This window comes from Corvus kubaryi, unplaced genomic scaffold (assembly GCF_017639235.1).
Source record: "Corvus kubaryi isolate FWS band 111438036 unplaced genomic scaffold, C.kubaryi_AGA036_p1.0 37256, whole genome shotgun sequence".
NCBI lineage: Eukaryota > Metazoa > Chordata > Aves > Passeriformes > Corvidae > Corvus > Corvus kubaryi.
The window spans coordinates 1,859,695-1,886,286 of NW_024581076.1; the positions used below are offsets into that span (position 1 = coordinate 1,859,695).

The 26,592-nt window shown below is 37.6% G+C and overlaps 1 long non-coding RNA gene across 1 annotated transcript in view; it reads right to left on the minus strand.

Annotated features, from left to right (window-relative positions):
* LOC121662530 overlaps positions 1 to 26,592 on the minus strand; it is an 89,727-nt gene that overhangs the window by 16,163 nt on the left and 46,972 nt on the right. The window contains exons 2-3 of the long non-coding RNA XR_006015318.1: positions 4,842 to 4,890; positions 4,439 to 4,497 (exon numbers count right to left, since the gene is read on the minus strand). This is a non-coding gene — a long non-coding RNA (uncharacterized LOC121662530). The remainder of the gene's footprint in view (positions 1 to 4,438; positions 4,498 to 4,841; positions 4,891 to 26,592) is intronic.

Sequence of the window (26,592 nt, forward strand, 5' to 3'; positions counted from 1 at the left end):
TGTTAGACCAGGTAACCAGTTTAAAAAAGAAACTAAAAATGCCTCAGTATCTACCAGAGACTGTTATCAAAGTAAATAGGGAAACATTATTGTCAGAAACACAAGCTTTCTTTGCACTCTTTTGATACTATGGATATTTTTTAATGATGAATGATATAAACATTTTTTTGTACCTCCTAAAATGCAGTGGTTTCATAAACATATCCTATAATGCTGATGCTATTTATACTTTTTTTGTCTTTTTTTTTTGTCTCTTTTCCATGCATTCATTTATTCATTTATTGGGCATGATAAGGAAAATATGAAGAAAAACCTTCTACATTTTTTGAAAACATGCAGCAACATTGGTTTTATTATATAAAATAGACTTAATAGTGGTTATATAAATGCCTAAAACATTTGCATAGTAAACCCAGAAATGTTGATTTGAGCTCATTATTAATTTCTAGATCACTGAGACTGAAATGAATGACTTCTTGATTCATGGGGAAGAAAAGGACAGACTATCCTTCACTTGACTTATTGATGTAACATTTCCATACCTGCTAACATGCAAAAATAAAAAAAGATGTTGCTTCTGTGATGTACTGGCCACTGCTTCTTTCTGGGATTATTTGGGTCTGAGCTAAAATCACATAAAGCTGCTGGTTCATGTATGAATCCACTGCAGATACTATGACTAGGTCACACCCCTCTCTTGGTTATACAATGTAAAATAGATTTGCCTGTGTTCAGCAGCCACTTGGTTGTCGTGAACAGAAGCCTAGACAGTAGTCTGAAAATTCCAGAAAAAAAGGGGTAGACTCACAATAAAAATGACAGAAAATTAATGCATTTTCAGTTGTTTACATTTACAATTTTTTGAAGTTCTTTCTTGTCTTATGTACAAACTTTATCTTGTTATTTGATATCTGGAGTCACAAACTGCAAATTTTACAGGACTTTTCTAAACTCCCTCTATTCTATGTTTTGCAAGCACTTCTGCTAATCAATACTTATATATTGGAAGAGAATGGTCATCAAAGATAAGTGAAATAAAAATGTACCAGTCAGTCTAATAATCAAGGTATGAGTTTAAAAAAGAAAATCTGGTATATTATAATGAATGTTTTTATTAGGCTTCCAGCATTTTTAAAGACAGGCCTTTAAAAGGTTATGGTGTCAAAAACAAATTAGGTACATAAAGGAAGTATTCTAATTAACTACATCTAAATATGAACATTAATTTACATATAATTATTTTTATCCCTTTAAGTTCTGTGTAGCTTTTGAGGAAAAAAAATGGCTAAATTAACAGCATATAATTTTATTGATGCCCTTTTCCATAAAGGGATAATTTGAATGAATTGCTGAGCTGGTGTATTAGGACACAACCAAACTGGAAAGCAGCCAGCTGACATTCTGAGAAGTCCATGTAATAGTATACATTAGGCTAAAGCAGCTACCAGATATATTATCCCAAAGCCTCTTGAAACTCTTAACACTGGGTCTGCTGAGAATATGCAGCAGAAAATCAGACTAGGTATTGTCAGGAATCTACCTGGAATTTCAATTAAAATCTTGTGGAAATCTCCCTGATTCTTTATTCTTCTTTTAATTATTGCTTGACCACCCCAGTAAATTGGTCTAATCTCATTGAAAATATCATATTGAAACTTTCTGGCCAGCATAGTAAATAATCATCAAAAGGCAGTTGTTAACTAGTTACACTGGTAAACCTAATAGCCAAGGGACAAATCTGAACACATTACTAATTTGTTTTATGCATGTTCAATGCTGCATAAGACATGGTTTTACTCCAGAGATACTCGTAATCTGAACAAACTAACATGGCCATCAAATACAATGCTCTGTTCTAAATTAGAAATTTATTGGAGTGACTTCTGTGAATATGACTTATTTTGAACCAACCAATAACCCAGGGCAGATGTCACTGTTTAATTACAGTAGGCAGCTGTCCTGATTTTTGATGGGATAGAGTTAGATTTTTTTCCTTGTAGCTGGTACAGAGATGTGCACTGGATTTAGTATGGGAATAATGATGACATTGGTTGTTGCTGAGCAGTGATTATTGTAAGTCAAGGACTCTTCAGTGCTCTGCCAGTGAGGAGGGGCACATGAATCTGGGAAGGGGCATGGCTGGGACAGCTGACCTGAACTGGCCAGAGGGATATTCCGTACCACAGAGCATCATGCTCAGTGTATAAACTGGGGGGAGTTGGCCGGGAGGCACCGATCGCTGCTGGGGGCAGGCTGGGCATCAGTCAGTGGGTGGTGAACAACTGCATTGTGCATCACTCAAACATCTTGTGTTCTACTTTTCTCTCTCTCTCCTTTTCGTTGCAAATATTATAATTAGTAGTATTAGTATTATGCTATTTCACTTTGTTTTAATTATTAAACTGTTCTTATCTCAACTTTTAAATTTTTTTCCTGATTCTACTGCACCTCCCACCAGGGGAGGGAAGAAGTGAGTGAGCAGCTAGTCCACACACAGCCAGTTGCTTGCTCCCCCACAGCAAGATGGGGGGAGATATGGGAGGGTAAAAATGAGAAAACTTGTGGGTTGAGATCATAAGGACAATGAAAAATTTTTAAAAAATTAATGAAAAAAGACAACAAAGAGAGGGGAAGGGAAGGAAACTACAAGGAAAACTGGTGATGCAAAAGAAAATAATTGCTCTGCACCAATCAACTGATGCCCAGCTCATTCCAGAGCAATGCCAACCTCAGACAACCTCCTCTCCCCAGTTTCATTGCTGAGCACGGTCTCATACATTATGGGACATCCTTTGGGTCAGCTGGAGTCATCTGTCCCAGCTGTGTCCCCTCCCAACCCCTTGTGCATTGTCAGCCTCCTTGCTGGTGGGGTGGGGTGAGCAGCAGAAAAGGCTTTGACCCTGTGTAAGCTCTGCTCAGCAGTAATGAAAACATCCCTGTGTTATCAACACTGTCTTCAGCACAAATCATAGCCCCATATCAGCTACAATGGATATATTTAACTCTGTCCCAGTCAAAAACAGTGCAGTCTGAGTGTTTAAAAGCAAAATATTATTTAATTATTCACTGTTAGGAAAAACCATTATACTGACAGTTTCCAGGAAAGGATCCTGCTGACAATGAGATAAGAAAGAAAAGCTGTAATAAAAGTTGTATGATTTTTTTTCTGCAGAAAAAAACAAGCATGGCTTGCCCAAACAAGAGGAATTTTACCTTTCAATTTCTAATGTGCACACCAGGTTTATGCCGCACTTGTATTAAAATCCACTCAGTTCAATGCCTGTCTGCAGGAACTGCATATTTATAATTAAAAGGAGATTAAGGTAATTTACTACTCTCTTGTCTGCTGCCCACTAATTTTCTTTCAAAAGGAACAACAGCACACTAACCACTTAGATGAATTAAGGGACTGGTAAATAGTATAAGTGGACATTATCACATCTTTTCATACTAATCGAATAACAGGATTGATCTGTTTCTTCCTAACAGTGACAAGGAAGCTAAAGCTTTCTGAGATTAGAGTGTCTCTGGGTTACCTTTTCAATCAAGAAGAGGATCTAGATTTCCAGTGCCTTAATATTTTCAACAGGCACTTTTCATTTATTCGTAAAAAAGCCTGGTATTCATCTGACCATGTGTAAATCTGTATGTGAGCTGAGCACTGAGCTCCTCATACAGCAAAGAGAAATAAGCATTTTAGCAGGCAGTTCACTAGACACTGCATAGTAATACAAATCATACCCTAATGTTTTTTGGCTTCTTTCTTCCATGAATAGTAAAGTAGGATGACTAGGTCAAGTGCAGATGTCTATACTGTGGTCGTCTAGATCAACATTCATAAGCTGATAGCTCTGTAGCAGCATGTAAGGTGCCCTAGCGCACCCAAGACATTTACACAAGGCTCAAAAATATGATACAGGGTCTGTGGGAGATTCATCTTATTCTTTAGTGATGGGTGAAGGATGTAGCAGGAAGTACCCTTGACTTTGTATAAAATCCCCAGCTATCTAAGTTAGGTAGTCAACTTCCACCTTTAGATGTAGTGAATCCCATTCAAGCGACTGAACGTGTCATATTTTGAGCAATTATCGTCTTTCTTCAGTGTTTCACAGATCCTGTTACTTGTTAAACCACACAGCTGGGAAACACTGATTCAATAAAAGTAGCATGTAAGTACTATGGATTGTATGGTATAGCACACTAACAAGATTGCTTCAATTTTTAAAAAAATTAATTTTTCTATTGGAGTAAACTGTTGAGCTTTGAAGTTTATTCACTGTGCATTTGCTCAAAACAGTGTAACATTGCTACTACTTCTTCATTATAAATGGTATATGAAATTTTGTGTGACACTGACAGGCACTGTGGGATAAATATTTTACTTTTCCATTGGGATTTATCAGCTACCTAACAACTGAAAACACAGGAAGTAACCCACCTTCCACAGTCCAGGCTTATTGTTCAGCCTATTGGATAAATGAATGCATCTCTTGAAACCTGTTAAAAAATTAATCACTTTTAGGATGCACAAGACAATACTAGCTCCAGTAATGCATGCATTCCTTTGGCATAGATTACTGTATAATATTTAAAGACAGCTGTTTCTCCAAAAGCCAGAAATGATAGGACAGATGGATAGGCAGAGGGATAGCAAATTCCTCAGAGGGCTTTATCAACTGCTTGCCATATTCAAAAGGTAGAAGACAATAATTTACAGTGTAGCAGAGCTTACATTATATAGTCAGTGTAAATATTTTGGCTTGTTAAGCTGACCAAGTTTTTGATACTTGCATTAATACACTTGCCATCCTCTTCTGCTGAGGGAACTCATTTCAACTTACATGATTTAGCATCTGAAAAATGCCATTTCAAGGGCACCAGTCTCCATCTCTACAATAAAAAACAATCAAATAATCATTAAAAAAAGTCCACATGACAGTACAAGATCCTGTAAATAGCACAAGTCCATGTTATACCCTTCCATATCACTTCTGTTTCTGCCCATGTGGCAAATCTTTTGCAATTTATCAGTTGCTATTTGTGTCATTATATGAAGATTGAATGGGCCAGGCTTTTTGTGTTAAGAGTTCTCTCACCAAAGACTGGGGTTTCAATATAAAATTATAGTTTATAAGCAAGAAAACAAGCAAATGTGATACTCTTCCAAATTGCAGAGTATTTATTTGCAACATAAATTTATTATGGTGCGACTATATACAAAATGAGTGCTTCTCTACTCAGTGTCTCCTTATGAAAGCAGCTCAGTGTGTTCTCCCTCTTACTTAAACTATGATTCATGAAGTCACCCTAGTTACGGCATAAAGGTAAATAAAGCTGTGCACAGAGGATATAAGCTACGAAGCACACAGAAGAATCCAAACAATAGAGTAAATGCACATTACCACACTAACACAATGTCCCAGCACTCCATGCACTCATAAGTGTTTAAAATGACTGTGGCTTGCTTTAAAAAGCAAGCTATTTGAGACTAAATATAGAGCATACATGGTGCGATGCCAATTCAGTCTCTAAAAATCGAAATCATTCAGTCTTACTCCAGCTGTACCTCAACATTTACACCTGAGAACAGATTTTTATTCATTAAAATGTGGATGGTAAACATCCACCATATTTTTAAAATTATTCGGTTGAATTATTTTTTTAGAAATTGTGAGAGTTAAGAAATTGTTGCTTTCCAGTTATTGATTCAGTGTTCCAATCTTACAGCCCATGTTCATAATGGGTGTGTTTGTGGCAGGATTTCCACTGTATCTCTTCAAACAAAGGATCTGGAAATATGTTTTAAAATAAAAGCTAAGAATTCTCTTGCTTTTAGATGATTTCAGTGACTAAGGACTAAAACAAAATCCTAACTGTGACAAAATCTCCTTCCTTTTCAGAGACCTGTCAACATTGAGAAAATCTGTCCTTGGTGTAGAAAGAAGAAACCTATGTACATTTTGCAATAGAGGTGCAAGAACCAAATATAGACAAAGATACCCTCCAGAAGGCTAAAAATAATTTATATTTTGAAGCCATTGCATACTTTTTGGAGGATGTGAAAACGAACTCAGTTCTCCAGCACCAGCACCTGACAGTTACAGAGTACAGCTGAAAGTTCCTAAATACCCTTTGAGACACAGAGCAGTTAATGTAGCCTGGAATGAGGACACAAGGTAAAAGAAACACTAAGAGAGAGGAAAGAAGAACAACAGATGGCATAGCTGAAGTATAGTCAGCAGCATAAACTGCAAGGGAAACAAACAAATCCCAAAGGCTGTGAGTAATAAATTTGCACAGTGGGGAACACACAGTTCTGGAGAAACTTCAGTCAGAAAATAAACTGTGCATCAATCCAAATCTTTCTCTTTAGTGCTAGTTGTACTGGTAGATTTTCAACAAGCTTTAGAAATTCTTCTCCCTACAAGTCTATTTTGAGATTGCAAGGACCTGCAATCTCAAAAGAGATTGAAAGATATTTCCTGAAGCCTGAGGTGCCCTTGTAGAACCATGTCAATGTCCTGCAGACCAAAGAAGAAAGACCCATCTGTAGGGACTTAAAATGCACAGTTGCATGTCCCAAACACTGTTTAGGCCACTTTGCCATGAGAGAAGCATAGCATGGAGCAACAGGATGGTGCTAACTCCAGGCTTGGCAGAGGCAATGTCTGGCTGGCACATCCTGGGTAATGCATCCAGACAAAAATTCCCACTGTGGCAAACTGTGTGAAGAATCAACTGCTCATACACATATCACAGCCAGAGAAAGATCACCACAAATAATGGGACAGATGGCATCTGAGGCCACCGAAGCTCCCTCAAATATGCCCCTGTGGAACTTGGACTGTTCTAAGCCACTGTGACAGGAACTTGAGAGACAAAGGTGGCACTACTGTCCCAGTGTTAACACAGCTGTGGGAGAAGAATGGATCACTGATGTCGCAAAGACTGCAGAATTTATGGACCACAAGGAAAGCCAACTCAGAAACTGTGTTGAAATTGACTCAATAAGAGGTAATTCTGTCAGGGGAGAGTGCAACCACCAACCACAACCCACGGACTAAAGAAACCCACTGACTCAAGAGGAAGACTCAGCATGGCACTAATTAGCATTAGAAGTGAGGGAATCCTTTAACCAATAGAATAAGAGAAATGTGTAGCCAATGAGCATTAATTCATTTGTTTGCTAAAATGTATAAATAGTGACAAGCTTTGAACAACCTTGGGACCCACACCAACAAGAATCACAGAAGCACAGAACCACAGAATAAGCTGAGTTGGAAGGAACCACAAAGAACATCAGTTCCAGCTCCTGGCCTGGCACAGCACCATCCCCAAGAGTCACACCGTGCCTGAGAGTATTCTCCAAATGCTTCTTGAGCTCTGTCAGGCTTGGTGCTGTGACCACTTCCCTGGGAAGCCTGTTCCTGTGCCCAGCCACCCTCTGGATGAAGAACCTTTTCCTGATATCCAACCTAAATCTCCCCTGACACAGCCTCAGGTCATTTCCTCACATCCTGTCACTGGTCACCACAGAGAAGAGATCCAGATCTGCCCTTCCTCTTCCCCTCATGAGGCTCAGAGTGAAGAAGGACCAGTAGGATGCCACTGGATCCATGGGTATATTCTGCTTTATTTGTCTGTCTCTCCCTCTCTTTCTCCCCGCTCTCTTTTCTATTTCTTTCTTCAGCCTGGAGAAGAGAAGGATCTTACATCACATTCCAGCATCTAACAAGAGCATGTAGTGACAGGACAAGGGCTGATGGCTTTAAACTGAAGGAGAGTAACCTTGGATTACATATTTGGAAGAGATTCCTTGCTGTGAGGGTGATGAGAAAATGGCACAGGTTTCCCAGAGAAATTGTGGAAGCCCTATTCCAGAACATGGTCAAGACTAGGCTGGATGGGGCTCTGAGCAATCTGGCCTAGTGGAAGATGGCACTATCCATGGTGAGGGGGGATAGAACTCGATGATTTTTAAGGTCTTTTCCAATCTAAATAATTCTATGATTCCATGATTTTCAAGAAATATACAAAGTGTTGGTTCAGGCTCAGCTGAGGACAGCTCTGCTTAGCAGCAAACGTCTGTCTTCTGCTAAGCTCTGAGACAATGACCTGGTACCATGTAAGGTCATAGGTGATCAGCCATTTTTGAGAAAGGAGTTACAAGGTTTAATCTAATTTTATGATGAAGGGATTCTCATATGAAACCTGTTTTTCAATAGCGTGAGAAAAAAACACAGAGCAGGAATCTTACTGTGCTGGGATATTTTTTTCATTGTGGTAAGGTCATGGCTCCCCTGTTTGTAGTTTATGCTTCAGTGCTAAGCAAAACACTATGATGATGTAAAACTGCAGGTAACAGAGACACACACAGACAAAATTTAGGCTGTGATTGTGGAGCTATTGAATGAGGTGACTACATCTCAGTCACCTCATGCTCATAACATGATTAGGAAAAGTGTCCCAGAAGTAAAAGAATATTGTTGCTATGGCTGGCATTATCTCAAGTTTGAGAGCTCACTTCTGAAGGTAACTAAGAATAAGCCTGGAGCAGGAAATATAGCTCAGCTAAAATGTAAACTAAAACCACTCAAAATCCTGCATTAATCTGACTGCACTGAGCAGACCAATAATAAAAAAGACAAAAATGTATTCAAAGGAAGTAAAGATAGAATAAATGGCCAGGCCATTAAGTGACAGAGCATAGACTTAGGCATTAGAAACAAAAAATTGAAATCACAACTAATTTTGAGTGCACAAATTAGAGTGGGATTCACATGTTTTCTTCCAGAAAAAGAATTCACAGAAGAATAGCTTCACTACATTGTCTTCCAGTGAGGACAGAGTGGATTTGCTTGACTATCCAGTACACCTGCACAAGAGTAGCAGTTGGGTCACAGGACCTGAAAGAGACCAGGAATTTCTGGATCAGCTTCTGATGGTCAAACAAGATTCCCTAAGGGCTCTCAACTTGGACTACATGAATCTGCTGAAGCAATTGATTTGAGCCCAAATATCTACTTCAAGATGAGCTGAACCTCTACCTCCAGTCTTTGTCATGTTAGATAAATTTGACCCCAGCTGATGGCTGCAATTTAGACTGCTTTGCATGCACATCTATGCATGTAGACACGTAGGTATCTCAACATGGAGATGAAGCCAGCCCTGTAGGAGAGATCTGAGAGATATAAGAGTAGGAGTATAATTCAGTTACTTAAAACATCCATCTAGACATCTACAGAGTAGTTGAGCCATTTGTAAGGTGCTGACATATGACAAAGTAAAAGAGATTTTCACCATCCTGGACTGGCAGCTGGAGACCAGCTGAATACCTTGGGACATCCCAGTTGCTACTAAATACCTATTTAGAAAATTGAATTGACTCTGAGGGTCTATGACATTGATACCTGCATCTCACTTAATCTCATGGATCACCCTAGTGAACAAAGCCTGACACTTCTCAAGTGAAATTTATTCTTCTGAAGCAATGTCTAAGTTAGGTCACTGCTCTGAGCTATGAATGCTTATACCTTCCTACTGGCTATAATTCGAATTAAGATGAGTTAATGTAAAAGTAGATATTGAAAAAGAGATTAGCTGAATTGCAAGTTTTCAGCCCAGACTACAAGGGCAGCACTACAGAAGCTTAAGAAGAAATGAGGTATTTAGGGTCCCACTTTTGCGTTGTTGAAAACAGTAAGGTTTTGGAGACTTAATTTAATAGCAACAAAATTGGAGTCTTATTTTAAATCAATATGAAAAGCTTCACCAAAATGAAAAATAGTAAAATAGTAGTTTTATAAATGCAAGCATATGTACATATATTAAGAAGATTATAACAAATATGTTGAGGTTTTACACTTTTAACATCTTTGAAAAACAGGATTGAATAGCAACACCGTGGGCTTTGAACTGGAATGTCTAGCAGTAAAGTTCACTAAGTGTCAGAAGAGACCCTTATGCCTGCAAATAGCCAATGTACTGCCATTATCTAGAGATGGAAAAACCATGAGCACAGTGGGAAATTACACACCACTTAATTTAGCTCCAAAAAATGTGGTAAACTACTTACAGTGTTCAAAAGGATTTGTAGAAAATCTACACAGTAAAACACAAAAACCCAAGGTCATGTAGTGACAGGACAAGGGGTGACAGCTTTAAAATGAAAGAGAGTTGGCTTAGATTGGATATTTGGAAGAAATTCTTTACCGTGAGGGTGGTGAGGCACTGGAAGAGGTTTCCCAGAGAAGTTCTGGAAGCCCCATTCCTGGACATGTTCAAGACCAGGATGGATGGGGCTTGGAGCAATGTGATCTAGGGGAAGGTGTACCAGCTCATGGAGTAGGGGTTGGACCTAGATGATCTTTAAGGTCATATAAAATGTTCTAGGATTCCATAGGTTTAAACTGAATTAGTTTAAATGCAAGATCAACTAATCAAAATTTACAAATGTATATAAAACACTGTTATAGCATATATTTCATGTGCCATTTAGAGCTAGTCCACAGTTCTCCATCAAATTATTTTGACTAAAATTAGGATTTTGACTAAACCAAAATACACTCTCAAAACTGTCTTTTCTCTTGGAAAACTTAGGAAAATAATGTTTCCAAAAAAGTAAGGTGGAGTTCATCTCACTTAACTTTAGAAATTTATAGCATAAACGTGTTCACCTAAGTTAATTACCTTTGGCTTCCCTTTTAACAAATTTCAGACATCAACTGCAGGAGGAGATGAACTGCACCTGAGAAAACCTGGTTTTCTCTATTATTTAATTAAAGTGGGCATATGGCTGGCTCAGATGCAGAATTACACTGCTTATATATGCATCTGATAAAATTAATCCCATTCCAGTCTTCTAAAAGCATCTCAAAAACGAAAACAGAAAGATAACCCTGAAACATTTTGTAACTCAGGTGCATGTACTCCCACGCTTCTATGCCTGACATTCCCTTACCAGCCTCCCTGCTCATCTGTGCCTATGCAATCTCCAGGTGTGCTGTTTCACCTTTCCAAAAGGGAGAACCGGACTCACAATTGACAGTACAAAGTGAACTGTCTAATATCTCTATATTTTTCCCTTGGGAGGAACATATTTTCTGTCTCTGTTTAACTGACCATCTTTCTGGTCAGAATAATTCACTTTCCCTTTTCTTAGCATGATTTTGTACTTCTGTATAATTCCACTGCTCAGTATGAAGAATGTAAAGAAAAAAAAATAAACCCCAAATTTCCTTCCTTGCATTCCTAAAATCAGAGCTATCCCAATTAGAAACATCAGTTCTTGGAAACATTAATGCTGCCATTCAGTTGCTTTTGAACCCATATCTAGTGGTTTGGTCCCAAATACTCATTACTGTTTATCTTCTGTGAGATAAGAATTAGGAGAAACGCAAAGCAGGCACCAAACTTGAAAGAATATAAAGAAGTTTATTAACAGACCTAAAAGGAGGGAAAAAAAAATTATACCACCTTCAGAACTCTCCTCCTCCTCCCACCTTCCTCCCTTCTCCCACTGACAATGTAAAAAGACAACCCTTGAGATGTTCAGTCTGTTTACCACTTCCATAATAACCTTGTTCAGTCCATTTAGAAAGAGAAGTCTCTTCTTGCTCGTGCTATGAAAACATTATCACAACGAGACAGCCGCCCACTTCCAAATATTGTTCAGTCCATTTAGGAAGAGGAGTCTCTCTGCCTGCGTGTGAGTCCCTTCCCCCGACTTGCAGCTTGTTCAAGGTCACACACAGATAGCAATTGGTTTTCCCGTGTTCGAGGGTCCACTCTTGAAGTTTGTTGGGGTACAATTTTAAGGTTGAGCTGTTCAGAAACAAAAACAGAGGCCCTTCTCCTTCCCTGGGAGCAAAGGGTCTTCATCATCTTCATTGTTAGGACCATCTCTGGGAGCATCTCTAGGGACTGAGGTTTTCTCCTTTCCCGTTTGGAGCAAAAGTCCTCATCTGGTCCATCTCTCCCTGTCCAAACTTCTCATGAAATTACAGCTGCATCAGCATCTGCCTATCTCAGCGCAGGTGCTTTTGCTTACGAGTTGAACACTCCACCCCCCATATCTTCATGGAATTACAACGGGATACTCTGATATATCATAGCTTCACAACAGACTTTCAGCTTTAAGCATCTCCTCTCTCTCTTCCCTCAGGTTTTCAGCTCTTCACAGCAATAAAAGGGTCAATCTCACCTTGGCCTTGCAGCTTTGCAGCTGGAATGTTGAATTTTTCTTATCGCAGTGGAGAGGGGGGAGAGCCGAGCCGCTCCGGCTGCCCACGGCAAGGCAGTGGGGGGGGTTCCACAGCTGGAACAGGTCCATCGGCTCCAGGATGGCCGTGGCCCGGCCCGGCCTGGCCCAAGCAGGGCCTGGCCGGGCCCGCTGGCCCCCACACGGGGCCCGCAGCCACCTGTGCCAGCACGGAAACGAGAGAGAGCTTGGAGGGGGAGTTTGTCTATTCTTAAGTGTGGATCACAGAGGCGGTCACAACTTTAAGTGGCTTAGAGAATTGTCCATATTCAAACTGGCCAGCTGATAGGTTCTATCAGTTCCCAGAGGAAACTGTAAGCACCCCTTAGCAAGGACATCCCTTCCGGGACTATGCTTGCTAACCTATGACACCATAGAACAAATTGACAAGAGAAAATGAGATCTTGAAAGATGAACTGAAGGTAGAGACTTTCTCTTAGTTATGAGAAGCAGAGATAGTTGTCTCAGAGAAATATACTGAAACTTTTATGGAAGTGTCAGAAATTACTTTTTCTTCAGTCACTGTCATGCAGTAAAAAGAGGAAGTCTGTATAAGGCTGAAGAGAAATATATCCTATGGTCCCTTGGGATGTTGTGACAGATCTGTATATGAATGAGCAAAGGAGAGCCAAACATATAAAGCAAATATGCCTAACATTTACACTTCTGTTTTGAAGTCAAAATCTGGAGAAGCCTGCACAGCTCATTTCCAAAAAAATAGCATCACTGCTAGCCGCTTTTTTACCATTACATGGAAAGTCTCACAGGGGAGACAGTATTTCCAGGAATAAATTTTATGGTCAGAAGTTACTTCACGAGCATGATTCCACCATGAGACTTCCATGTATAAACAGCAGAGGAAAATAACTCTCTAGGCCCATCAAAAACACCTGTGCAGTCATGGTAAAAATAGAAGGAGGTCTTTTTAAACATGTACTGAAGAAATTTTGATACTTTTTCAAGTGCACTTTATTTTTTTTTTTTACAAATGCATGTTTGAATGTGTTTCAAAGTTTGGAAAGATACTATCAATGAGCTTATCTTACAGGCGATTTTAGTGTCACTCACTTCATGACCTGAAATCTCAAACTGTTCAAATGACACTCCCTCTGACATTACAGAGCTGTGCCAAATAAATGAACACACTTTTTATTTGTCCATAAAACCTTGTATCTCCCGTAATAATCTATCATACCCACCTTAGTTTTGGCTTGATGTAAAAAAGCAGAGACACCAGTACAGCTTAAGAATAATTATTTTAAGGTGATATATAATTGAGGTGTTATAGAAGTCTATAAAATTCTGCCAATGGTTCAAAATGGTTCAAGGAAGCTAAAGTAATGGTGTTGCAACCTATTTACACTTACAATACCTGCTAGTGGACTTAGAATAATACCATTCCAGTCTTGTCTTTTTCAGTTTTGTGGATGGTTACTTAGAATTAATTTCTGTCATTAAAGAAAAAACCCACCCCCCTGCCTCCCATCAATCAACTATTGGATTTCATAGGAAGGAAAGCACTGAATGAAAGAAATTGCTCACTTTTACACTTCAGACCAAAGCAGGGATGTTTTACCCCCCCTGTAGATTCTGACCTTACGAAAACACAACAGCTTGGATATAGATTTCCTCTTCTGTTAAATTAAGCCTTCTGTCAGGGATAGTCCCACTGCAAAGAAATATTGGATAAATCGTGTCTTAGAGTTAACTGTTATGATCAAGCTGATGTAACTGGAATATGTGTATGATTTGTAACATTGCTATTGTTTTCCATTGAAAACAATAGCATTTTAAACAGTGAAAGCCAAAATATTCTGCCATACTCAAAATGCAGCTTCATAGAAAAGAACTCTTGTCCTAAGTTAGCAAGAAAAAGAAAAAAAAAAACATAAATAACCTTTAACAACTGAAACTCCTGCCTAGAAACTCTGCAAACCTAGACCCAGGTTCTCTTAAAAGAATATACATGAAGATTGTAGTCACTTTATGCTTCCTCTGCTACTAAATCAACGAAATTCTAACTTATTCATATATATCAATGCTCAAGCAGGAGATTCTGCAGCAGATACTTTGTGCTATGCAGGTCTGAGTTCAATTTTGGCTTCCATTTACCTAGAGGACTGTCCATTTTTCACTTTGTATTGCAGTGCATCAGGGAACTAAAACTTATTGTGTGTATCATGCAAGTTGCTTATTTTTTCACGTCAACAAATGCATTGTAACAATGCACCCTGCAGATATGATCATGGCTTGCACCATAAAAGTCTGTAGTTCACACTGTACATGCCTGCTAATGGCAGTAAACATGAGTACAGAAAAAACAATTAGTCATTAAATTTCTGTGTCCATGCCAGAACAGAACTGGGTGCAAATGAGATTAAAGCCTCTCTAAATGACCACAGAAAATGGATTTATTTGAGACTGTTTTTCCAATGCTCTTTATCTCCCTATGAGAAATTCCAACAAGTACAGTGGTAGAAAAAGAATAGTAGAATGAAGACCTGGGGTTGGGACACTGAAGGAACAATGACCTATGATAAATAACCAGACGCTTAGTATCTACTGCCTTTTCGTCTGTCTGTTACTTGGCTTTCTTTATTGTCTTCTGCAATGGAAACAAGGAGAAAGAAAAGTGAATGTCCAATCCAAGCTCTCTGAAGTTCTCGAAAAATTAAGATTTGGATGTTCTGATAAGGATATACCATGTGGCCAGTAAGTGTTCCCCTGCAAGGAAGCCTGTCTCCAGGTGTAGGGAGAAGCAAGGCAGCAGTGCTGGAAGGCTGATGTCAATGGGCTACATGGGAGCAGTGTTCTGCAAAAGGGTAACAGGATGTCAGTTGTGTAATATGAAGGCATTTCTTCTCTTAACCTTTCTAATTGCTGCCTTGTAACTCTTGCCCGTTGGAAGAAGTTTTGGGGTGCTGTGCTCTTGTTACCCAAGAGCCTGAGATGAATGCTGGTTGGAGGGAGTTCAAGTCTGGAGGATGTCTGGCAGTCCATTTGGCCTGACTGCACCAGCTCACTGGCATGTTAATTGGAGCATGTTTCTGTTAATCATGCATATATATTTGGGTGGGAATGTACGCAAATCTTTTGCTGACATGGTCTGCCCATTATTTGCCCATTTTGCAAAGCAGAACTTTTCACTGTCATGTTATTTGGTGCTCTTTCTCTTCCATTGGATCATGAAATGATGTTAACCTAGAAATAACTTAGTTTTTTTTTCATGGAGTATTTGCCATTAAGCTCAGTGATCCAATCTGTAGTGAAAAGTGTACTCTACACAACATCCTGAATATCTGAAAAATAACAAACAGCCCATGCCTAGGGCCATTCATTTTCCATGCTAAATTAAGAACACTGTTTCACCCCCCTTTTCTAAGAGACATCAGTATAGGCTTATCCGCTATAAAAGCTCAAATGTGTAGACTTCCTGATCTTTGTACTCTCATATCTCATGTACTTTAAGATATCCAAAGACTGTGCCCATCCTAGACTCAGATGTTCAAATAGGGTATGATTACAGAAGTGGCTCTGAGTGTGGCTAAAATCAATGCCTGGACATAAGGGGCTGGCTCCCAACATACCCTCTTAAATATTGTTAGAGCTAAAGGGATCACTCATGGAAACTGATTGTTTTTGTTTGCTGCCCCAAAGGAAATATGAAAGACAAAAAAAAGAATGAAACAGGATGTCTATTTAAATCTTACATCTTTCCCATGGAGGAACTGGAAAGTTAGGATTAACTTAAGTGCCATAAATTAAAAAAAAAAAAAAAAAAAAAAAAGAGTGGACTTTTCAAACTCTGTGATGGGTTGATTCTGCTTTGAGGCAGAGTGGTGAGTAGAGCAGTTGAAGAGGAATGAGGAACTCTGGATTCCCTACAAGAAAAGGCTGCATTGTCTATAAACATATAACTTTGGTTATAACAATACTTCAGTGTTATTTAACATAACGAAGATAAAAATACTCCTCCACATTTTCTTAGTTGTTGTGTGCAGACTAAAAAACAGAAGAAAAAGGCTAAATTTTCCCACAAGTTGTATATCTGCAAGTCTTTATATGTCTGTAAATATACTGTGTATCTTCAGAAAGAGTTTCTATGATAAATTAGACAGTAATCCATGCTAATAGGTGACAGAGTGAGACTAATGCAAAAAGGAATGTAGGACAAAGCTTGTAAATTGCATCCCAAAGGCAGCAGCCACACTAAGAAATGAGTCCTGAAAGAATTTGGTCATCTGCCTTTCAGTAGTTAAAGGCAAAGCACAGCCTCTAGGCTCAGATGTCTTGAAAACGACATCTAAAATTATGAAAGATACCTAGATTCCTTCTGCCACCTTGCATTTGATTTGTAAGAGCAGGAAATACAATTAACATTTTAGTGCCTTGGTTTACTATTCTGTGACTCTGCATCTTTTCTTTGTATTAAGACTGTACCACACATGCCAATACAGTTAATTTTCTGAAAAAATTCCTCACATATTTGGCTAGTTATCAATAGATTTGGCCTGAACAGGTAATGAAGGCAAGAAAGTTTTCACAGCTATTTGCAAAAGCATATCAAGAAGAGCACATTTATTTGAATTTGTTAGACTATAGCTCACCTTCTTTTTCCCCTTGATTCAAATTAATCTTGATAGTAATAATTAATTTTCAGCTTCAAGATTTAATAATATATTAGGGTCTAATTATCATTGGATAATTACATTTTGTATTTTGGAAATCTGTAAAGTAAGTTCCATGATTTGTTGTTTCTGTTTCTTGAAGCACCAATACTCTGAGCCTATACTTTTCTTCCTCCTTTATGGTTGGCTAATTATTGTTTTAAAAGTGTATGGTATGTTCATTTTTATGGAAGATCCATTTGGAAAAAACAAGACCTTTTTTTGCTCCTAGAGGTTTTACAAACTTTTCATTATGCAGTAATAAGGAAATGAATTTCTGTCTTGAGGGAGGCTTGGGAAATCTTCACCTGTAGCTATTACCAATGTTTCTGGAGCATGGCCAAATAATACCATATTCCTGTGGTTAAAGAGATTAGTAAGAAATTCAGAGTGTGTTATCTGAAGTGCAAACATATTTTCCCACTTGAGACACATCAGCACATGGACCGATTCTGGGCAGAGTCGCACTAGCATTGACATCTCTCTGAGAGCAGTATAAAAATTCTGAGATACCTGATCATATCTGATCCCAGTCTAGATTTGTGGAAATACAGGTCTGCATTTACCCCCAGCTCCTCAGCTGCTGTAAACACTTCAGCAGTTCCACTGTGCTCCCAGCATAGTCGTCCTATGGTGGTATCACAATGTCCCTAAGTAGCTGGGGGGGTAGCAAGGTAACTCTAAAGCAAATGCAGCTCTATGTTTTGAATTAGGAAGCCAGCCTTCACGGTATTTATTATAAGACAAATTCAGAGTGGCTTCAGCAGGAGTACTGAGTAGCAAAGGTAAACAGTGCAGACAAATAATGCTGAAATGCTAGTAAATTCCTCAGAGAAAGAACTGAAATGCAGCAAAACTGAGAAGTGCCTTTACTGATGCTCAGAATTTTAGCATCTATTCAGATTTTGTGTCCCTTCAGGTCCACTGTTTGGAGAAGCTGGAGCCTTTTTAAGTGGTGTTTCTAGACGAGAACACATACTGCAAAGGTACACTGGGTAAAGAAACTAAGCAAATGAGTCTGGTGAATGCTGACCTTTTACTTTTATTAAATTTAATGCTATGCTGGTTTAAAATTTTCTTCTTAAAAGTTTAATTGGAGATTAAACATTCACAGTTGGAAATGTTTCCTTATCCAGCAGAACTTCTGTCACTATTTATTTATTATATATCTGACCCAGGCTGCAAAGTCTTGCCTTGAGTTTGGGGAGAATCAGTTATAGTCTTGCAAAGACATTTGCTGCTTCATCAGATTCTCTGGTCCTAAGGATTTTCTTTTCAGTTCTTTTAACTTAGCTATGTTGAAATATTTCAGGCTTCCAGTAGTGTATGCTGTACTTATGAAATACTTAGACATCATGAAAATTGTCTTTTGTGTTTATCATTGAAAAATAGGATTATATTGAAAACACATTAAATATTGGTGTAAACTTATGCCATATTACACCACATGAGGAAAAAGATACCGACCTAAAAAAAAATGAAATAACCATTATTTACCTGTTAAATAGCACTTTCCTGTAATTATTCAAAACTCTCTGGTGCGTTGCCATTATTTAGTTACGAAGGAGCCTTTAGTGCAGTAAGCTTGAAGCCATGACAAATTCTTAATAAGAATATATATAAAAAATTAACTAAGAGCTGGAGAAAAAAGCAGAAATGTGGTAACAATGCTGAGGCTGATACCGCTGAATGTAGGTACTTATTATAAGCATACATTCTTGCTTTGCTTTATAGATGAAAAGCAAAGAGAGAGACTACTTGCTCGGAACAAATCAAACTTTAATGAATAGGGCAAATTTCTGCACATCACTTCTTCTCTCCACCGTCAGTGCAATAAGCTGCAAGGACCAGATTCTGCTAGGTACTGAAGGTTAAGTGTGGTGAATGGGGTTTGATGTCTCTGTCATTTGGGAGGGGATGGGGTGGAGGTGATAGGAGAACTGGAGAAGTCCTTTAGAGCATATGTTTTTTCTTTTATTTCAGTTGACTGCATAAAACAGTCTCATAAATGGATTGCACTTCATCTTGACACTAGCTAATATTCTCTATGCCTACTTATCTTAGCTGCCAGAAAGCTATTCTGGACCTTATTTCTGGCTGGAAAATCTGTCCTCATTTGGAGTCTAAATTCATTCAAGGATATTTAAACAAGCTTGTTCTTGTGCCAGCACTGTCCTTTAGCTTAAACTGCTTTGATTTTTTTCCTTCTTTGGCATTTATCTCCCTCATATATTTATGGCAAGCAATCTTGATCTCTCTTGACCTCTGTTTTGCTAGAACAAATAAACCAAATTCTTTTGGGACCTACCCACTACAAACTGCAGTGCAGAGCAGATCTCTACACTTCCATCAAACCAAGTAGCTCTGGGCCAAAAGACACAGAGTACAGAACAATACCCAAGGCAATTATTCTGCTTCTTCCAGATCTGACTCAAAGGAATAAAATGCTACTGGAAGCCACATAGGTTGTGTCATTTAGAAATGTCAGCTCATGCTATTACAGCACTCAAGCACAGTGCTTCAAATAGATTCACTTTAATTTGTCATAAAATAGGATCCCACTTGTCTTACTCATCTTTGTAGACCCATTTTATTCTCGCTCTGCTGTTGATAGATCTGCATTGAACAAATACAATTAAAATTTTCTATATGTAGTTTGGGCATGATTAAAAGTTTGATGTCATGTGCATATGTACTATTCATCTAGAATTATAAGAAAACCTAATGCTAAAAATTTTTTCTCATGGGAAAAATAAGAAATACAAAATAAACTTGAAGGGCAATATCAGTTTTTGGCTATCTATTAAGAGTTTTAATATGTGTAGCAAGATATGTCTTCCAGCATCCCTGATTCTTGTTATTTATATCATATCAGAAGTTCATTAAATTTATGGGGATTTTTTCCGCCTCAGTTGGTCAAAAAAGTTTTTGCTGATTTGTCTAGAATTTGAAAATGTCAAGAAAATTACTCCAACTTAACTACATTTGGAAACACATATATATTCTTGCTATTTATTGTAGTATACCTTCTCTACTCCAACGTACGGAAGTAACTGCTTGTGTGTAATACTGAGTGAAGAACCAGCACATACGCATGCACATACCCCAGCCAAACCAGTGATTTTCCCCAAGATATAAAAATGCACCCCAAAACACATCAATAAAAGGACCATGGGAATATAAGCCTCTTAAAGTAACAAAAACTTAGAGATAGGAAAATGACACATTCTCAGCAGCAAGCACTGGTGACGATCTCAATCATAATGATTAAAATGTTTGATGTGAAAGAAGTGACCTCTTCCACTAGTGTCCAGAGAAAGATGATTCTCTCTAGTTAAATGAATTAAGAAAATTTGAATTTGAAAAAGAGTGCATAGTGCTCTGTGGCATTCAAAAATAAATGATTTTCAAACTACAGAGACAGTGCCTGATCCGCTCTACCCTCTAAGCAGGAGAAGCAAAATGATAAGATGCGCGGCTGAGTTACTAAGCAAAAGTAAGCCACACCAGTTACATGCTATGTTCCACTGTCTGCCAAAAAGGATAGGTGGCTATTGAGCTGCTTTCTGAAAGCATGGTTCCAGGATTTTGTTTTGTCCACATACTTATTGATCTTAGCAACCCAAGATCTCATTGCACTGTTGGTGCCAGAACTCCAGCTCCCTAGCATGTTGTGCCAGCCAGAAGTGTAAAGCAGTCACTCAAACTTTCCCCAGCCTTTTAACAGTTCTCAAGTGGGATGCTCCAGGCTGCATTTGAAAATGTAAGTTCAAACTCTTTGGGTTATGCTTTTTAATACTTTTGCAGCAAAATTGAGACTGGGTTTGAACAGGTTTACCAGGTGGCTCACTCCTAAGATGTGTGCAAAGGGACACCTTCAGCACTTTTCAGGTATGTGCACAGGGACACAACCAAAACAGAGGAAGTGCCAAGAATGCAGCTGGTTTTGTCCCTCCTGCTCCAGGACTTTTGCACCACACTCTTACAGCTTTGTTGACACAGAATTCAGCTAGGCATGCAGTTTTTTCTCTGTTGACACAAATGCCCACAATGTGACCTGCATATGTGTGACCTGTATACAAGAGACATAGGAAGATGCTCATGCTCTCGGAAAGAAATAGGCATGTAAAATTTTCTACTATAAATGATTTCTAACTCAAAACAATTGAACAATAACCCTAGATTTGAGAATTTTAATGACAGCCTAAGAACCTTATAATTAGCAGATATGTGAGAAATTTTAAAATACTGGTAAAAAGAAAATTTGAAAGGGGAAAATTTAAAAGCAAGGATATGATTCAAATAGTTTCAACTAGATACTGGCAATAACCCCCTGAAATTTAAAAAGAAGAAAGGGTCTTCTTGTACAAAAAGCCCTCCCCTTGCTGTATAGCTTCACTGGTTCATTGTGAGGTAACAATTTAGTAATGAAGAGCATGAGTTCAGACCTTAGAAGCAGTGATATCTGAAATGCTGATACCTAAGCATGGCTACTAGGAGCTGTGCACGCAGCTATTTGGCATGAGCAAGAGGCCATCAGACAGGCTATTACCAAACACTGCAGTGCTCCCTGAAGATAAAAAATGTGACACTTAAAATTTCAGACTTCTTGCTTCTTGCCTACTGATTCCCTCCCCATTAAATAAAATTAATGTTTAAACACTATATAAAGGTTTTAGTATTTTTCGGTTTTTATCCCAAGAACTTTAAACTTAAATATAGAGGAAACAAGTGTTTGAGAATGTGGCAATACTAATTGTTACTATTATATCTTGTTCTTGTATTTGCCTTATCTAAAGTACTTGCAAAAGTAATAGGTGTGCATTCAGCCAGTTAAATTCAATAATATAATTTCTTCTTGAACAACAATTTGATTTTAAAGAGAACATCTTGTTAATAGCCTTCACCAGTACTATTTTGTGAGTGTCATTAAGTTTATTTGGCTAGCGACAATGTGTATTTTTGGCAATCAGGAGCATCTTTAAAACTATATTATCATTACAACACATCTATGTTTCCTACTTTAATTTCATTCTGCCATAACAGCAAATTGACAATGCATTAATTTAAGTATCCAATTTAAACCAGCTGAAAATGAATGTATTCAAACTAGTAAAAACAAAGACAACAGCAGGCTAAAAGATTATGGAAATCAAAATACTATAAAGCAATCTGAACAATTTTGGTGGTATTGCAGCTCTTTCTAAATATTCTGATTGCAACAGTTGATTTATATTGTTATTATTAAAGTAGATATTTCCTGCTTTACTGATCACTAAAAAGCTATGTAAATTTTAACTTTTTTATTATTTTTATTTTTTGCATTCTCTTAAACTGCTTGACATGGGAGAAAAAAATAATGTAAAAAATTCAGTATATTGTTGTTGCTCTATTTAGGAAATAGATTTCCAAGAATTTAAAAAGGAATGAAAAAAAAAAAGTTTATGACAAATTCTGTAAAAGTTCTCCTGATCTCTTCAGGTTTTCAAACTAATGAAGAAAACAGAACTTCTTAAGAACAAAATAATAACTTTTGTTCAAATTTAACTCTTTAGCTCTTTAGGCAGTAAGTCTAGCATCAATTGTCATTGATACGAATCACAGAAGGTTGAAGAAGACCTTTAAGGCCATCAAGTCCAACCATCAACCCTGCACCACCACCATATTCACCATTAAACCATGTCTTCAAATGCCATATCCACCCTTTTTTGAATCCTTCCAGGGACCTTGGCTCCACCTCTTCCCTGGGGAGACTGTTCCAACTGAAACTTGAGAAGTTTTGCTTGAGAACGCTTTCAGTGAAGAAATTTTTCTTGATATCCAATGTAATTTCCAATCCAAACCTCCCAATGAGGCCATTTGATCTTGTCCTGCCCCCATCCCTGGAGGTGCTTGGTTAACAGTTGGGCTCAAAGGTCTTTAGTGTCTTTTCTAACAAAAACAATTTTCTGATTCTATGTGCAAAGCAAGGTCTATTAGCCTGCCTTTTCCTTCTTTCATAAGACCTTCTGGAGCAAGGACTGCAAAACAATCCTTTTTTCAGTTACTAATAACAGCCTCTCTGCTAAACAGCCATTTATCTATTACTATCTAGATACTATCATCTACAAAAACCCTCCCAACAACCCAGTCCCCACAATACTTGTCTAAAAGTGCTGACCTAAGTGAGACAAGGTGCAGTTTCATAAGGGGCTTATGGCCCAAAACCTCTGATTCTTAACTAGTGGTTTTTTTAGGCAGATTCCTCTTGATAAAAGCAAGTATAAGTAGTAATGTTAACAAAAACCTGCCCTAACATTTACTTTCAATGTAATGGTAACAAATGGATCAATGAGCACATTCAAAAGCAGTACCATGTTCCTCAGGTTGCAGTCCAAGGACTTGAGGAAGGCCATGCTCTAACATTGGCTTTTCATGACATTTTTCTAATTTCTCCAAAAGGTTTTTCCTGAAACACACTGTAGTTCATCACTTCACCATCCATGTTCCCTTTTTTTCTTTTTTTTTTTTTTTTTTTAAATTTTAGAAGCCTAAAACAGGTGAAGGGAGAACTAGAACTGGAATTATCTATATATAGGTCTCATCCTAACATGTGGCCAAGATGGAAAACCACATTTTGGAGTTAGGTAGCACTCTAGGGCCAGGTGTTTTCCATGTAGCCAGAGAAAGCCTAAAAGAAGGCAACATTCAATAGATAGAAAAGTCAGATTTTCCTTATATGAAATTATAAAATCTGTTCGTCTGCATTCCATGATCACTTCTCTAATTCTTTTCTCCGAATTTTGACTTGTTAGCTCAGAAGACAAAGTCATAAAGAGATGCCTAAAAAGAAGGAAAGAACTGACAAAGAACTGACTTCTTATCTTCTACAAAGGGACAACCCACCAGCAGTAATATCATAACAAGAAGCAATCTCTGCTTATTTGTCTTGGAAGCATGTGTTGATTTCATAGGTTTCTATGGTTTCATGCAGAGAGTAATAATAAAGTCATTTATCAGGCTATAAAATTATTAAAGAAGGGCCAGGTGGAGAATATTTCACAAAGATGGAAACACAAATAAAGCAAGTGCACAGATAGAGAGGTAGAGTGGAAGATAAGGCTAGGAAAAAGCTGTGGTCACCTGGAGACTTGATGAATATAGATGAATTCTGGAAGTTTGACAAGCACTGTATGGCACTTCAAGTGACAACCCTCACAGAGAAGTCAGAAAATGCCAAAGATGCAGGGAGGGGGGTTGGAGTAGGGAAGTGGATGAGAAATATCTAGAGTTCTCCACTGGCACAAAAAAAAGTAAGCGTATGTGGAGAACGGCATACTATCAAGGGCAGGAAAACAGCCACAAGCCTGCTGCCTAGTTTATTTATGCCAGAGTTCTGAAAACCCAGGGTTTCAGAGACTACTGCTAATGAGGTAAGAGCTCAGTCTCTGCAGCTGTCATTATGGCAGGCGAGGGAGAGAGGCACAATGACATTCCAGTACTGTTATTTTAGCTTATTATTGTAGTTAACCTCTCTCTCATGGCTAGGATAAAAATATTCTTTCTCCCTACATTTCTTAGGACATTTAGAACTGTCTTACCCTCAAAACATGGTGAAAAATTGATGTTTGCCCTATGTTAGTACATTTATGGTAGTAACATTTCAAGGGGGAAAATACCCTAAGCAAAACTAACAATTAATTCTAATTTCTATTAAAATGCAATTAAAAAGGATTTGCATAAATTTTTGAATACCAGCCACTTTCTTTTGTGCTCATCCTTCTTTTCTGTTTTTATGGAAGCTTGTCAAAACACAAAGTCCTTCACTGGGAGTACTAAGACTTGAAGATGAAGGGTTCTTTCTCTTTGAGTGTTATTGGTGATTTTTTAAATGATCTATTGTTAATGCTTCTTTCTCTGTTGTTCTACACAGTCAGTTACCAGTAAATACTGCAATAGTTTGTATGAGTTTTAGGGTAAAACTTTGCAACTACAAAAAACCCCCTAAAATAATACTAAAAAAGTCACATATTGATGACATCACAGATAAAATTTTGCTATTTTAGAGTAGATGGCTTAGAATTAACTCAGGACCATACAGGTCCAGACAGAGATCCGCAGTTTCTGAGACATATACTGTTAAATTAATACAAAACCTCTGGCTTCCCTCTAAAATGATAACCACATGTATTGTGGGTTTAAAGGTTACAGGGGATTAGTTTATTTAATGTGTGTAGCAACAAAATAGTATTTAGCAACATGCAGTTCATCAGAATAAAGAAATTTTCTCACAAAACCAACTCAGAAATAACTAAAATTTGAGTAATTACACCGATAAATCTATAAAATCAGATTTGTAACCACTGAAGATTTTTAATATGATCATATTTTTTCAGAGGGAGATGAGTGCTGAGAAGAGATTAAAACATTATTTAAGAAGTTCCCACATTGTAAACAGATGTCAACAGTAGAAAGAGACACAATGAACAGAGTTGAAAGATTGATACCAGGAGTGAGTTATAGAAGATACTTTTTGTGGAGTTTCGTGTATATACAGCATCTAATTCACATTATTGATTGATTGGATCATACCAGAGTTTGAGTTATACTTGGGAAAAAACTTGAAAACAAATTATTCAAACTTACAGTTGCACTAAGTCATGTAATTTCTCCATTTTTTTAATTGATATAATTGTTCACTCACACTCATATGAACCAAGTCTATATTAAAAGACAATAAAAAAAAAGATTTGCAGAAATGGGAAATTTAAAATTGAAATAATATAGCCTGCTTAGTGGAAAGCACATTTTTTGAAAGATATGACTAGTTAGAGATTGTAAGAGAGATCTATGAGAATACTATGTGTGATTACCAGGAATAAAACTGATATTAAAGACAGAAAAAATACTATATTTGAAGAAAACTACTTGCCAGTGATAGATTTAAATTTATTTAACAAATTTGCAAGGGAAATGTTCAAACTCTGTCACTTGAAACATTTATAATGAGTAGAGGTAGCATGAGATATAATGTAGGCAACAATCCTAGGTTCGTCCCAAGGGTTTGAAGTACTTGAACTGATATATCTTCTCAATTTCTAATTCTTTTGATCTATGGTCAGGGGAGAAGGAAAAGGTGAATGAAACTCAGAAGACTGATATTTCTGATTTGGGTGAAAAATAAAGCTCTGGTTACAAAACATTTTTATATGCATACACAAATACACACATACATATTCATGTTAAATTACATGCATACACACTCCCACATACAATTATTTCTTTTTGCTTGGATATTAAATATATCTTCAAAATATCCATGAACAGGAACCTGTATTGTAGCCAATAAAAAATCCTCACATATAGAGAGATTAGGAAATGAGTCAAAAATCATTAAATTTCTCAGCTCTCCTGGATAAATTGATAAACACTTTTTACCCTCTATAGCCTCTCAGAGGAAAGTATCACATAGAAATTACTAGATGAGCCAAGATAGAAGCTCCAGGCTTAGTGTATGCATGAACGATACAATATTAAGCACAATATCCTAGCTAGTTCACGTCCACCTTGTTACTTAAAAAAGGAAGATACAGTGACTTGCATGAATGTACCTGATCCAAGGCTTGTATTAGATGTTTAATGAAGTTTTAAAATGTGTTATAAATTTAAACATTCCCTACAATACTT